We start from the raw sequence: 13,636 nt of genomic DNA, 5'->3' as shown, positions 1-13,636 counted from the left end.
TAATTTCTAAGGTTGAGCCAGGCAGCTTGACAGAAGGAGTTAATGCAAGAGTTTTTAAACTGAGTTTCTAAGACCAAGTGTAATGTGTGTTCAGCATGAATAGGAGATGTTGCCTTTCAAGACACATCCCTACTTTCTTTTTATGTTCATCCAGTCTGTTCTGTTAAGACTGGGGGCTTCAGCAAGAGTGCATATATTCCCAGAGATCCCAAGCATAAGCTTGGATACCTAAATCTAAATGATCTGGAATTTTGTAAGGGATGCAAGCAGGTTAAGGAATACTTCTGGAGTTTTAAAGCAAGTGATATATATATATACACTGCTATATAATTGATACATAATTTTCTGTTATGTGATTAGATGGGCTTGAATGTTGCCACTGCCATTATTTAAAAGAGGTAGAATACGGTGTAAGTTAAAGAAGAGGAAATTATAAATAAGCTTTTAAGAATAAGGATTTATTTTTTTACATCTAGCCACATTGTTTTTCTCGTGTGTTTGTGCGTGTGTGTGTGATAAGCTGGAAGCTTGAATTGTACACAAAAATCTGGATTTGCTCTTGTTTCTGTGGTCTAGTTGGCACAGTAGGGACCCAGTTAAGTTTTCCTACTTTTATATTCTGGTGTGTTCAGACCTCAATTTTGCCCATGCATCATGCACTGAGAGCTCAAAGCTGCTGTAGGGTTAGTGATCTGTGTCAGCACTGATAATCAGTGCACAGGAGCCAAGTGTTCTTTATTTTCAAACTTTCAGAATATGTTCATTTCTTTTCCTCTGTGTACTCTCCACACTGACATAGGTTCAACCATTTCTGTGAGCTGAGTGAGAACACATGAAATTTGAGCATACCAATTTATATCTTGGGCTGGCTGCTTTGTGCCACCTCACCAGTTCTTACAGTCAAGGGGAGGAAGAATTAACCAATGCTGTACAGAATTCATTACTAAGGTAATTGTACATCTGTACATTAAATTGCACCTTCATAGTTACACCTGAAGACTTCAGTACTGAATGACCACAATATTTTACAGGGTTATTAACTGCTATCAGAATATAAAAATAATTATAGATGAAACTCATTGCAGTTATATGAATGATGATAAAAATTAGTTTTTTCCCCAGATTTGTTATGATCTGTTGGTGAAAATATTACCTTTGCATTTCACTATTTGCATAGTGTCATTTACTTCACAGAAGGTATATTCATATGTTTTGTTCATTTTTCCCTGTTTTGTAGGCTATCCCTGTATCTTTCTGTATCAGGCATTCCTAAATGAAATTCACTCTACTTTCCAGCTTCCCCATCTTTAATTAAAAGAGTAAATTAACATTATCATAGGAGGTGTAAGCTTCACCTTTCAAGGGAATGATTGCCTTAGAACTTATCTGTACTTAAAAAAACCCAAACAGATACATACATGCCTGCCTGCCTACCTTCCTCCCTCTCTTCTCCAAGATGTCAAACTTTTTTTTTCCTTAGCATATATTGAAAGACTTGAGACATAAGTACAGAGGTGTAAGCAGGAGGAACTAATGGTAGAAGAAATTTTGACTATCTAAAACCATAGCTTTTTCCACTTTTTTTCTGATTTCTTATAATTTTCATTTAAGTTTTGCACTGCTTAGCAACTTTAAGCCATATATAGCAAGTTCTTTTCATTTTCCACTTTGTAAGTCTTCAAGTTGTCTTTAGTTCCAGCACTGAGACACCTGAATTGACGAACAATTGTTCTATAGTCAAGTGCATGAATCTCTAACTGAGCTGCAGCCACTGCAGGCATAAAGGCTGAATTTAGTAATGTAGCTACCTTCTTTTTTGCAGAAAGATAAGTCTTCCTATCAGAGTGAAAAGAACTAAATAAGCTTGCAACAAGAAAAGTTTTTTACAAGAGCAGCAGACAGTAATGTTTAAAAAGCTAACAAAACAGAAACCATTTTAAACAAAAGCTTCCGTTACACTGTATTTTTAACAATGCAATACTGTCTTTCTATATAGCAAAGAAGCAAGGCTACATAAGCAAAATAATCCTTTGGGGGAAAAAAGAATAATATAATATGTACCATAGCATACTGGAGTGGGTTTGGCATGGGTACAAAAAAAATAGATTACTACTTTAGTTGTTTTCTGGTTTTCTTTTCTGCTGAAAGCGCAGAAAATATGGTCACATCATGGGTAAGAATATTATCAGGAACTTTCACTGTTAAATAGATGAAAGGAAAGCTTATGACAGCCATATCACTGAGGCCATGTGTATTGATAAATAGAACAGCATCCTCCCACTATTAAGGCCAGCTCCCTGTAGAGCAGATTGCTGCATCCCCACTGCATAGCATTTTGTTCTGGAAGTGCTCTGGACTCAGTACAGGACCTGTATGATTTTAAGAGAGAATTATTTACTCAGGATATTTTTTCCTCTTTTTTTTTTTTTTTTTTTTTTTTTTTTTAAGGTCAAAATACTTTAAAAACTGGAAACGCTCAGATGACTGTTTACTTCCTGGTGTCTTTCTTATTTTGTTTTGTGGCATGAGGACATGTAGTAGTAGCATGGAGTATAAAGCTCTTTGTGTTAAAGTTGGAGAGAGACGTGGAGTGAAGGCATCCATTCCGTGAATGCTTTCGTGCTTATTGTCTATGGGAGTCATCTCTGGACTTAACTACCCCTGGGCTTTCTAGAAGATTGCCAACTAAAGGCTGTCCACAAGAGGTCCAGAGAGTGACCTAACAATTAAACAGCTTGGATAATCAGGCATCATTTTGTTGTGTGAACTTCTTTTATTTAGCAGCGTAGACTTGTTATTTCTAAGTAATCGTCGGTTAGCTACCAAAAATACACTGCCTGCACTTTACGTAATAGATGTTTCTTGCTCAATTGCTTCGCATGCACTCATTAGTTTTTGCAGTAGTAGTCTATGTAGCAAGATTCTGTGGTAACACCAGTGTATAACATGACTGCTGAATTACAGTATTTTGCAATGTTATACCAAAAAAATTGCAAAACCAAATAGACAAGGAGAAACAGCTCAATCTAATATAATTTTTTTGTTCTTTTTTTTAAAAAAAGTACTTCAAAGAATTTCTGTCATCTCCATAGTGAACTTTCAGATCATCTGTGAAGCTGTTTGTAGGAAGAAATAAAATGTTGAGATTCTTCTCCTGACTTGCTCTTCTAACGTAATAAATCATCTCTTTCTATTTAGGGAAGCACAATTGTCATTGTAAACCCAAATTATTCCACAAGCAGATCACAGGAGACCTTGTTCTGGATTTCAGCTACTAGCATCTTGAGATACCCCCAGCACTCCCCAATGTTTTGCAGTTCTGCATCATCTATCATCTATATGGTTCATTGAAAACACATTGGAATTGTGGAGTTTTGATTTTTAGCTTATGCACTACGAGGTGTCAAGTACAATGAAAAAAATAGGTTTTTATTTTAATGTGAAGTTTAAGACTGGAATCTGCCTCAGTTGGGAACACAATGCACAAATGTACGACTGAGCTTGGTAAATTTACCTTATAGTAACTTACCATGTTTGGTAGTGGTTGTTTTTTTCTTGAGTGATAGGCAGGAATGGTAGGTCTCCTGAAGTAACTCATCTGAGCTTAAAAAATAATGATAGTTTTCATTAGCAAAGACAACACTAAACACCATAAAATTATTTATAATAATGATACTTTATTCTATGTAGTTAGAACCTACAAAAAAGGCTTTAGACTAAAAGATTGCATATGAAGAAAACTATATGCATTTAAAGGTCTTAATAATAACAGCTGTAATAATATAGTATAACAGCAGTAATGATAAGCTCTCATTTAAAATGTTATAATCCCTTCAAAATACTTTGAAAGGAAGAAATATGTAATTATGCATATTTTTCATCTGGGAATAACAACAGCAGGGTTTTTTCATATATATATGAAAAAACCAAGCCTAGTAGCTGAGTAGCTCCCTACAGCAAGGGAGTCACATTAAAAATCCTCTTGGGCTGCCATGGTATGTTTTGTGTTTCCTAGAAGAATTCGTTAAGCATTAGGTCATAGGTGAGGAGGAAAAAGGAAGGTATGGTAATGCTACTATTTTCAGACACGTTGCTACTGTGAAAAAAGCAATGCAAAAATATAACAGGCCTGCTTTTGCTGGTGTTTGTTAGGTATGACGACAGGATTTACCCCGTAAAGACAGCTTTATATGGAACAGATCCTGGGTGTCGTTTAGACAAGATCAAGAATGTGTAGAAGAACTGTAATATATAGAAAGCACAGAAAACATTCTGAACAGAAACAATCTTAATATATTTTACATACATCAAGGATAGACATTACGTAAGCACAGATTGATGATTTACATACTCTAGTACTCCTTTATATAACTGTTCCCTTATTTCTCTCTAGTCCCAAGTCTTATTTTGAAAAAATGATTCAGTCAGGGATTTAACTGATGGCATTGTGATGCTTAGTACTGCAACATCTAAAATGTAGATACTGTCATAGAAAAGTCCATGATGACCCTCCCACAGAGTCATGAGGTTCAGGCTGGACCCCCTTGCTTTGTAAACTTCTTCTCAGAGAGGAATCTAGGTGCGGCTGGATCCAGTCTTAGCCTCCAACTCTAAAGCAGAGTTTGAACCCTTGGTTCTGCCACAGAGTCAGTTTATTTCAGCTCGAGCTGGGTGCCTCTGCAGAGGGCCCTCCTTGGTTATTTTCCTGTGCCTTTTAAATCTACTACACAAGGTCTTCATGCGCTGTCCACGCGACATACACGAACCTTTTGTCCAATCCTCTGCGATGATTGGAGTAACACCTTTCAAATTGTATCTATGCAGTTTCATCATCCTTCCATCTTATCCACACCTGGGTCTCATCTGTCTTCTGTTGACTTGAGATAAAATGGTTTCTCTCCCTCTTTGAAGGTCTTTCCCTTGAATTATAGGCTTGATCCAGTTTATCTTGCTGTACGTGACTCACAGTACTTCTCCCCCTCAACCAAGTAAAAGTTCATCTAACGTTCAGCTACAGTTTGCAGCCTAAGGCTTCTGCACTCCAGTCAGTCATGCCAAGCAAAATCACTTATGTCAAGGAAAGCCACTCAAGTTTCAATTCAACCTAATTTTAAGCAACGACCCAATTAATTCTAATATTCTACAAGTAAACTATTTTAAACCCCAACAGATACTCAAGACTGATAGATACTGCAGCGCTGGTTTAGGTGCCTAGATATAAATATACACCAAATACAGGAACATAAATTAGTATTCAAAGCAGCCAACATGCTTAGCGCTGGCATGTTAAGCTCCCCTGTATGAAATGTGAATCTGAAATTTGGAAGATGAAGCAGCTTCATGGGGATTCAGAGCTCTGCTTTCTTTCTGAAAGGAAGACACTACTGAATAACAGCTTCCTCCTCTCCTACATCTTATTGCAGGAGACTTCCTATGGAAGTTGCAAGGCAGAAATTGGAGTATGACAGCAAGTTTTCTCTGATTTGCTTTCCTTAGGTATTCAACGAGACGTTAGGCATCGTTCATGTGGAATTTGCAGAGTTACCTTGAGGAGTAATTTTAGGAGCCTAATTTCAATTGCCTTTCACACTTAAATGTCTTCCTTTTGCAAATTGGGGCTTTTGCAATTTTGAAAAGGTTATGCCTTTCTGGCAGTGAGCCCACATGGCATAAGTTCTGATAGTTTATTGCACACCAGACAGGAGATTTTCATGCTCTCTCATGGTCTAAGACAGTTTAAAATACATGGTAAGTGACTTGACGATTGTGGAAGGCATTGTTTTTACAGCTTTCATATTGTCAAAGCCCAGTGTCTGATACTGTTTCCTCTTTGGAACTCGATAGCGGTAAGTGACTTGACGATTGTGGAAGGCATTGTTTTTACAGCTTTCATATTGTCAAAGCCCAGTGTCTGATACTGTTTCCTCTTTGGAACTCGATAGCTGTTTTTACTGTTGTGCAGTGTTCTTTCCTTTTACGTGAGCATATGTGCAACAGCTGTTGTCTTAGCTGTGACCTAGGGACTTCCAATGCTTAAGTCATGATCCTCCACAGTTTCAGTAAAAGGACTAGATCTATACTTGAGCGACAGAAAAGACTCATATCCTCTGCAACTGAGCACAAAGGCGAGATACATAATACATGCTTACTGCTGGGTTAAGCACACACCGTAGGTGGCAAATTCCCCAAACTGCAGTTTTTCTCAGAAGCACTTTGGTATTAAATTCTTTACAATTTCCTCAAATGAACTAGCAGCTGACATAATCCTTCCTAACCCATCTCATATAATAAAACAATAGCAATCTGGTGTGTTCTTCTCTTCCCATCTGTCTCATGATGTCATTTGTGAACTTTCCTCCATCCCTAATATGCTTGAGGAAAGATTTTTCCAAATAACCTTTACAAATCAAGTTAATTTTGCTAAATTAATTGCATTTGCTTCTTATTGTTGTGTATCAGTAAAAGACTTTAAAATACATTAACGTATCTGATTTTTTTTTTTTTTTAATAAATGGAATGCAATTTTGTTACGGAAAGAAAGAAAAGAAAAAAGATTCCTTTCAGTTTAAAGGTGGAAGACAATAGAAAGCTTGTCTGCCACTCAGCTAAGCTACAGCAACAAGACTGTCATGGAATAATCATACCAAGGTAGGGGGAAAAAAAGAACAACACAATACAAAACAAACCCACCATAAAAACAACAGAATAAACACCCTTGGCATTATTTTGTTGTAATTGTTGTTGAGAGTAGTGTTGGGGTTTTGTTTGGCTGGTTTTCTTGTTTCTTTATTTCTTTTTAATGTCAGGAGGAGTTCTAGCCACCTTTCTACAGTTAAAATAATTGTAAAATACCATTAGTCTTTCTTATGCAAGCAGATAAGAGGAGATTGCCAAACTAAGCACATATTAAGACAGTTTGAGCTGAAACTCAGCTGGGTGACTCTGGGGATTTCTCTAGGAACAAACACAGAGGTTAGAACATTAATCAGTAAGCTCTGTGAGAAACTGCAGAGACTGGGAAAAAAAAGACGTTATTATGGTAGCAGATCCTGGAAGCAATGGTGTATAAAACCTGAGGGCAAAGACAAGCAATCAGATTACCATGGCTTAACAAGTTACTGCTTGTCATCAGAATACAGGTAATTGTTAGTGACCAAAGGAAGATGACAAAGGAAATCCTATCATTCAGTAAATACCCGAACAGAATACACATCTTGTGCAATTGCTGTCAATTCAAAGCATGCTGTCTCCCAAAGTCTCTCTCTGTAAAGAAGGAATGCACTTGTAGGTGCAGAAGGGCAATTGGAATACAAAGGCCAAAGAATGCTCACGGTAAATCTAATGCACCTGAAAAATAGCTACAGGCAACTGAGGGATGGATTTCATAAACTAACTCCACATAATTACAAGAGAGCCAGATTGTCACCGAAATCCGGGAATAAACCTCGTAACACCAATGTAGTGTTAAAAGGCAGGCATTCTTTATTGCAGCGCTGGATGCACGGGGGATAGTTCCACCTAACGTGCATACCTAGCCTACGAACACGCACATATTTATATTCTCAATACACACATGGTCACAATTACATCACATAGTTACATAGTTACTTCATTATGATTGGTGTAAAACTTTCTCGCTTTGCTTTTAAAGCTATATACTTAAAGAAATTCAGAGAGCATGCCCAGTGAGGGGTGGTCGTACCTTGGAGGTGGGTAGTTTTTAGCACGGAGGTGTGTTTTGGTATTATAATGAGATTATAATGAACAAAGTTCACTCAAAGGACATGATTTTGACAGAAAATGAAATATTATTTGGCTCATGTACCAACCATGCAGTTTATCAGTTCCATGGTACATACCGACCTCTCAGGTTCTCATTCCTAAAATGTTTTTCTCATTCCTTATTACTGCTAATAATCTCATCTTGATCCCATCACCATGGTTAAAAAGTTAAACACATCGGTTACAAGATCATCTTAAAGACTTACCTGTCTTTTAAAAAAATAGACTAAGCCAGCAGTAACTGTGATATGATGGGTCTTAACATAAGCCACAGTGAGACCACACTGAAGTAAATTATTTTATGAAGCATATGGACTCCAGCTAAGGATATGAAGAAAGAGAGTTATTGTGGGTCAGTTTAGTGTAGTAATGGTACTTGGAACATAAGTCAGCAAACAATGAACAAAAGGGTTTTGCTTTATGTGTAAAGGAAGTTAGCTCTCTGAAGGAAAAAAAAACCCACCAAAACACCAAACAAACAAAAAACCAAAACTTGTCTGCCTTTGGTTTTGTCTGTGCTATAGGAAATTAGAATTTTGTGCATTCTTTGTACATGAATATTTTTTCCAAATCCAGCTGGTCCTATGGAGCACACTAAAGCAAATACCCTGCAAGATCAAAATCTTACCCATTTGCTTCAATCATAAAAAGACTCATTTGAAATCACTGTTATCCTAAACACATAAATTATGTAATGTTTTCCTTAGAGAGTTTGTGATGAAAAGTTTTGTATATGTATCAAAGTTAATACTTTTATTATCCTAATTATACTGGTGTAGTTAAATCAGTGTAACTTCTTCAATTAGTACAAATTTAAATACTAAGTCCATTTTTATGACGCTACAAGTAGAGGATGTTTAATTTAGAATATCCTGTTCTTATATGAAGATCAGAGATCAAAAATGTAGCTGAATAATTCCAATAGTATAAAACTATTTAAGATAAGCCTATGGAGAAAAATGGAGAGAAGAGAGAGACAATATCCCTTATTTTGCTGGGAACTGTAAAACATAGTACCTAGACAGCTTCCCCAAGATCACAAAAAGAACCTGTGTCAGAGCTAGTAGCTCAGAAATTCAGCCTATATCTTTTGAGTCCCTGTATAGTGCTTAGAAATTATCATCTTTTCTTATGGATCATTTTTAGGGCTGGTACTGTGAATATGAGTTTGTGATAGGTTGTGTCAAATTGAAATCTGAAGTATTTGGGCTCAATACCATAACAGAAATGAGGATTGCCTGGTTACAGCTGCTGTGAATTTGGTCTATGCAAATGCTTCAAATGAGAGGTGTGACTCTTTTCTCAAGTAGATACGTGTCATGGTGATAATATTGGAACTGATGGTGTTAGACCTACCTGCATTCAGTTGAAGGAGAATGAATGAGACTTTCTGTTTATCTTTACCACTGATTACTTTCCTTATAACCCTGAGACAATACCAAGGTGATACATGGATATTTAGTCAGTGTACAGGCACATGAGAGGAATTCTACTTGTGTATTTTGTGCAAGTCTACTGATTGTCAGATTGAACAACATATGCTCCAGGGCAAAACATGGTAAAATACTGCAAGGTAAAAGATCTAAAATTTCAAATAAGAATTTTCATGACCCTCTGTAGTTTCTATTGAACTTTTCATATACTTTTTTTTAATTTTGTTTTGATAAGTTGTAAACTAATAGAGATACAACAGCAATGTAAAAGTAAATAAATAAATAAATTGGAAACTTCCTTGAAACATGTTTGAAAGTTCCTAAAGATGTACATTAATTCTGAGTTTCACAAAATAGATATTTAAACATAGCTGAAATGAATTCTACTCTTTCTGCGAAACAGAAAGTTGAGTGGAATTCATTTCAGCTGTGTTTAGATGCCTACTTCTGAGCTAGTCAGTGTAAGAACCCATTATAATCAATGCAGATAAATAGTTCTATTCATCTGATCTGGTTTAGATGTTGAAGTTAAACTGAGATGAATGGTGTTGTATAACTTAAAGAATGAGCTGAATAGGCCAAAAATGCCAATTTCCATCTCTAAAGTGAATTACGGTGATTAGATGAACTCCACTCAAAATGCCTACACTACCTCATGCTCCATAGAAAAGACTGATTTTATATGTGCCTACTCCAGAAAGAAAAACAGTATGTCCATTTTGTATCGCAGTATTGACCTGAGTTCTCAACTGCTTTACTTTAGTGCTTCTAGCCCAGGCTGGTATCCCTGACCACTGCAGCAAACTGTGTAGGTGTACAGAATTGAGTCCATGCAGTTTTTTGTATTTCCTCATTTGTTTATATGGGCAGGATTATTACATTCACTTTTCCTTTAAACAGATGGCCAGGAATGCCTATATTCTTTCTCCATTTTGAAGATTCCCTTTGGACAGAGCCCTTAGGGATTATTGGAATGGAAAAGTTAAATGATGATAGATAACCATTTCTCATTAATGGCTTTCTACAAAAACAAGTCAAAAAAAGTATCTTTGGAAGTTCAGGGTATTTGAGCTAGTGATGTGATCTTGATGGTTGTATGAGATGATATGCTTCTTCAGCGCAATACTGCTATCAGATTGCAGGTCCCTTCATTTTAGTAAAGTACAATCACCATTTTAATTTGTCTTCTTTTTTTTTTTTCTTTTTTTTTTTACATATTAATTCACTGGTAAAAACTTTGATTTTGTATCATCTTTAAAAAGATGACTGAGTATTTGACTCTGTATGAGCTAGCACTCTCAGCTTTATAGCTGGTAAGGTATATGAGCTAAACCCTGGCAGCTGCAAAATTCTCTGTGAAACTTCAGAGCACAACTTTCTGAACATCTCGTTAATTAATGCAAAAATAAAAACAGATATTCAGTCTCAGCAGTACAGGCCAACTTCTAATAAGTATTATTTTATTTACTTATATTAGTTATTCATTATTTTTTGACACATTTTGCACCAGTGCTCCAAGAATCTTAGTAGAGTTCTGATACCACTGGATCAGTATATATTTTTTATCAGAAGTATTTTAACCACAACACAAGTATACTGTTTCTTTACTCTCTGTTTACATTTAAATAAAAATGGCACTTATTTGCAAGTATTTTTCACCAGATACTTTTTATGGGTTTCTGCAGTTCAGAATGTTCACAGTAGAATGGAAGTAAGCACTGATAATCCTCAAAACAGAAGCATGTTAAGACTTGAAGTAGTGCAGTCTCACCTGTCATCATGCCTTTGAGTGAAAGCAGTAACAACGGAGTACTAGAAATCAACAAAATTTGATTATACATACAAAAAAACCTCCCTCTGTTAGCATATACATAAGCAGCTCTGATGAATAAGATGGAGAACTCTAGGTTTTGTGTAGAAAACTGAACTTTAAATTAACTAAGCTAGATGGAATTTTTCCATTCACCTAACATGATTAGAGATAGTAATGAATTCATTTCAGTTTTCTGGTCTATCTGTCTTCCCCCCTGTGGTGTGTTGACGTTGGCTGGACACCAGGTGCCCACCAAACTGCTCTATCATTCCCTTTCTCAGCAGGACGTAGGGGAGAAAATAAGATGGAAAAAACCTCGTGGGTCAAGATAAAGGCAGTTTAATAAAGTAAAAGCAAAGGCCACATGAGGAAGAAAAGGAAAACAAAAGATTTATTCTCTACTTCCCATCAGCAGGCAATGTTCAGCCACTTCCCAGGAACTAGGACGTCAGTACAGGTAGTGGTTGCTCTGGAAGACAAATGTCATAATAACAAATGCCCCCCTGCCCCTTCTCCTTTCTCTTAGCTTTTATTGCTGAGCAGATGTCATACGGTATGGAATATCCCTTTGATCAGTTTGGGTCAGCTGCCCTGGCTGTGTCCCCTCCCAAGATCTTGCCCACTCCCAGCCTACTGAGTGTTGGGGGGGCAATGTAGGAGAAACAGCCTTGGTGCTGTGCCAGCACTGCTCAGGAGCAGCCAAAACCCTGGTGTGTTACCAACACCTTGCTGGCTACCAACACACAGCACAGCACTGTGAGGGCTGCTGTGGGGAAAATTAACTCCATCTCAGCCAGACCCAATACTCCCCCTCCTTCCCAATCCATAGAAAGGATGCTGTTCAATCTTGGTTCATGGCAGCCTCTGAAATTTATTCTGGATTATTCATCCTGGAATGAGCTCTCCACACTTACTTTCCTTGTTGTAAGGCCACTGGTACACTTCTTGACTTCCACTCAGAACCCATTCAAGAGACATAAAAATCTAACAATGTTTTTTTGTAATCTAAATATGTCATGAACCCGGAGCATAGTTTTAATTTAAATCATGCTTTACGTACAATTTCATGTTCAACATAACCATTGCTTCTAAGCAGAAAGAGGCAAAACAGTATTAGAAGAACAACATATTTCTTTCTAACTTGTATCATGTTTTTCATTTCTTGAGTCTATGGAAAGAATATACACCAAAAAAGCATAATATTTAGTTAGCAGTAATGCTATTATTTAATATTATTTTTTCCCAGTAAATAGTGAAGAAACATATCTTCTGCCATACAAAAGACAGAATGTAACTTTTTTTTTTTGTTTAAAATGTGAACTGTTTTTTCTCTTCCAAGTCTGTACCTGTCAGTTGTTTTCAAATTGAGCTTACAGCAAAATCTTTCTCAAGCCGTTGATTGTTTTTTATGTACTAATTATTCTTTTTTTTTAAAAACAGGATAAATTATAGGACATATAATTTTATGATTTTTGCCTAAATTTTCTCTTCTGGTTGATGCCAGTGTATATGAATCCTGATAATTAATTTTGTTTGTCAGAAATAAGACTAATGATTTCATTATAATGCATAAGTCCGAAAATCACACTTCTATAAATTGCAGGGTTTCTGCTTGCTAGACTACTTGCTTGCTAGAAGCAGATTTATTATTAAACAACACAAATTCAAAATGCTCTTCTCTTCTACCCTTTGCAAATTTTTAAATGACAGAACTCATAAGGACTGGCTCATTCATTTCTGTCCTGGTTTCACTTAAGAGAGAGTTAATTTTCTTTCTAATAGCTGCTATAGTGCTGTGTGTTGGATTTAGAATAATTTTGACAACACACTGATGGTTTTAGTCATTGCTAGGTTGTTGTAGTGCCTACACTAAGTCAAGGACTTTTCAGGTTCTCACACCCTGCCAGGTGCACAAGAAGCTGAGAGAGCACAGCCAGGACAGCTGACCCAGACTGGCCAACCATACCATATAGCATCATGCTCTGGATATAAAAGGGGAAGCCAGCTGGTGGGATTGCTGCTCAGAAACAGACTGGGCATCAGGTTGTTGGTTTGTTTTTTTTTTCCTTCTGCATGTGGTAAGCAATTAACATTTGTAGAATCATAGAATATCCTGAGTTGGAAGGGACCCATAAGGATCATCGAGTCCAACTCCTGGCTCCGCACAGGATCAGCCAAATCAGAGCACATGACTGACAGCGTTTTCTAGATGATTCTTGAACTCAGTCAAGCTCGGTGCTGTGACCACTTCCCTGGGGAGCCTGTTCCAGTGCCCCACCACCCTCTCAGTGAAGAACCTTTTCCTGATATCCAACCTAAACCTCCCCCGTCACAGCTTCATGCCTTCCCCTCAGGTTCTATCACTGGTCACCAGAGGGAGGAGATCAGCACCTGCCCCTTCGCTCTGCCTTGTGAGGAAGCTGTAGGCCGCGATGAGGTCTCCCCTCAGTCTCCTCTTCTCTAGGCTGAACAAATCAAGGGACTTCAACCTCTCATATGTCTTCCCCTCTAGACCCTTCACCATCTTTGTTGCCCTCCTTTGGACACTCTCCAATAGTTTTATGTCCTTTTTGTACTGTGGCGCCCAAAACTGCATGCAGTACTCGAG

The sequence above is a fragment of the Balearica regulorum genome, chromosome 1 (genome assembly GCF_011004875.1).
Source record: "Balearica regulorum gibbericeps isolate bBalReg1 chromosome 1, bBalReg1.pri, whole genome shotgun sequence".
In the NCBI taxonomy this organism is placed as follows: domain Eukaryota; kingdom Metazoa; phylum Chordata; class Aves; order Gruiformes; family Gruidae; genus Balearica; species Balearica regulorum.
Note: the sequence above shows the minus strand (reverse complement) of the source record.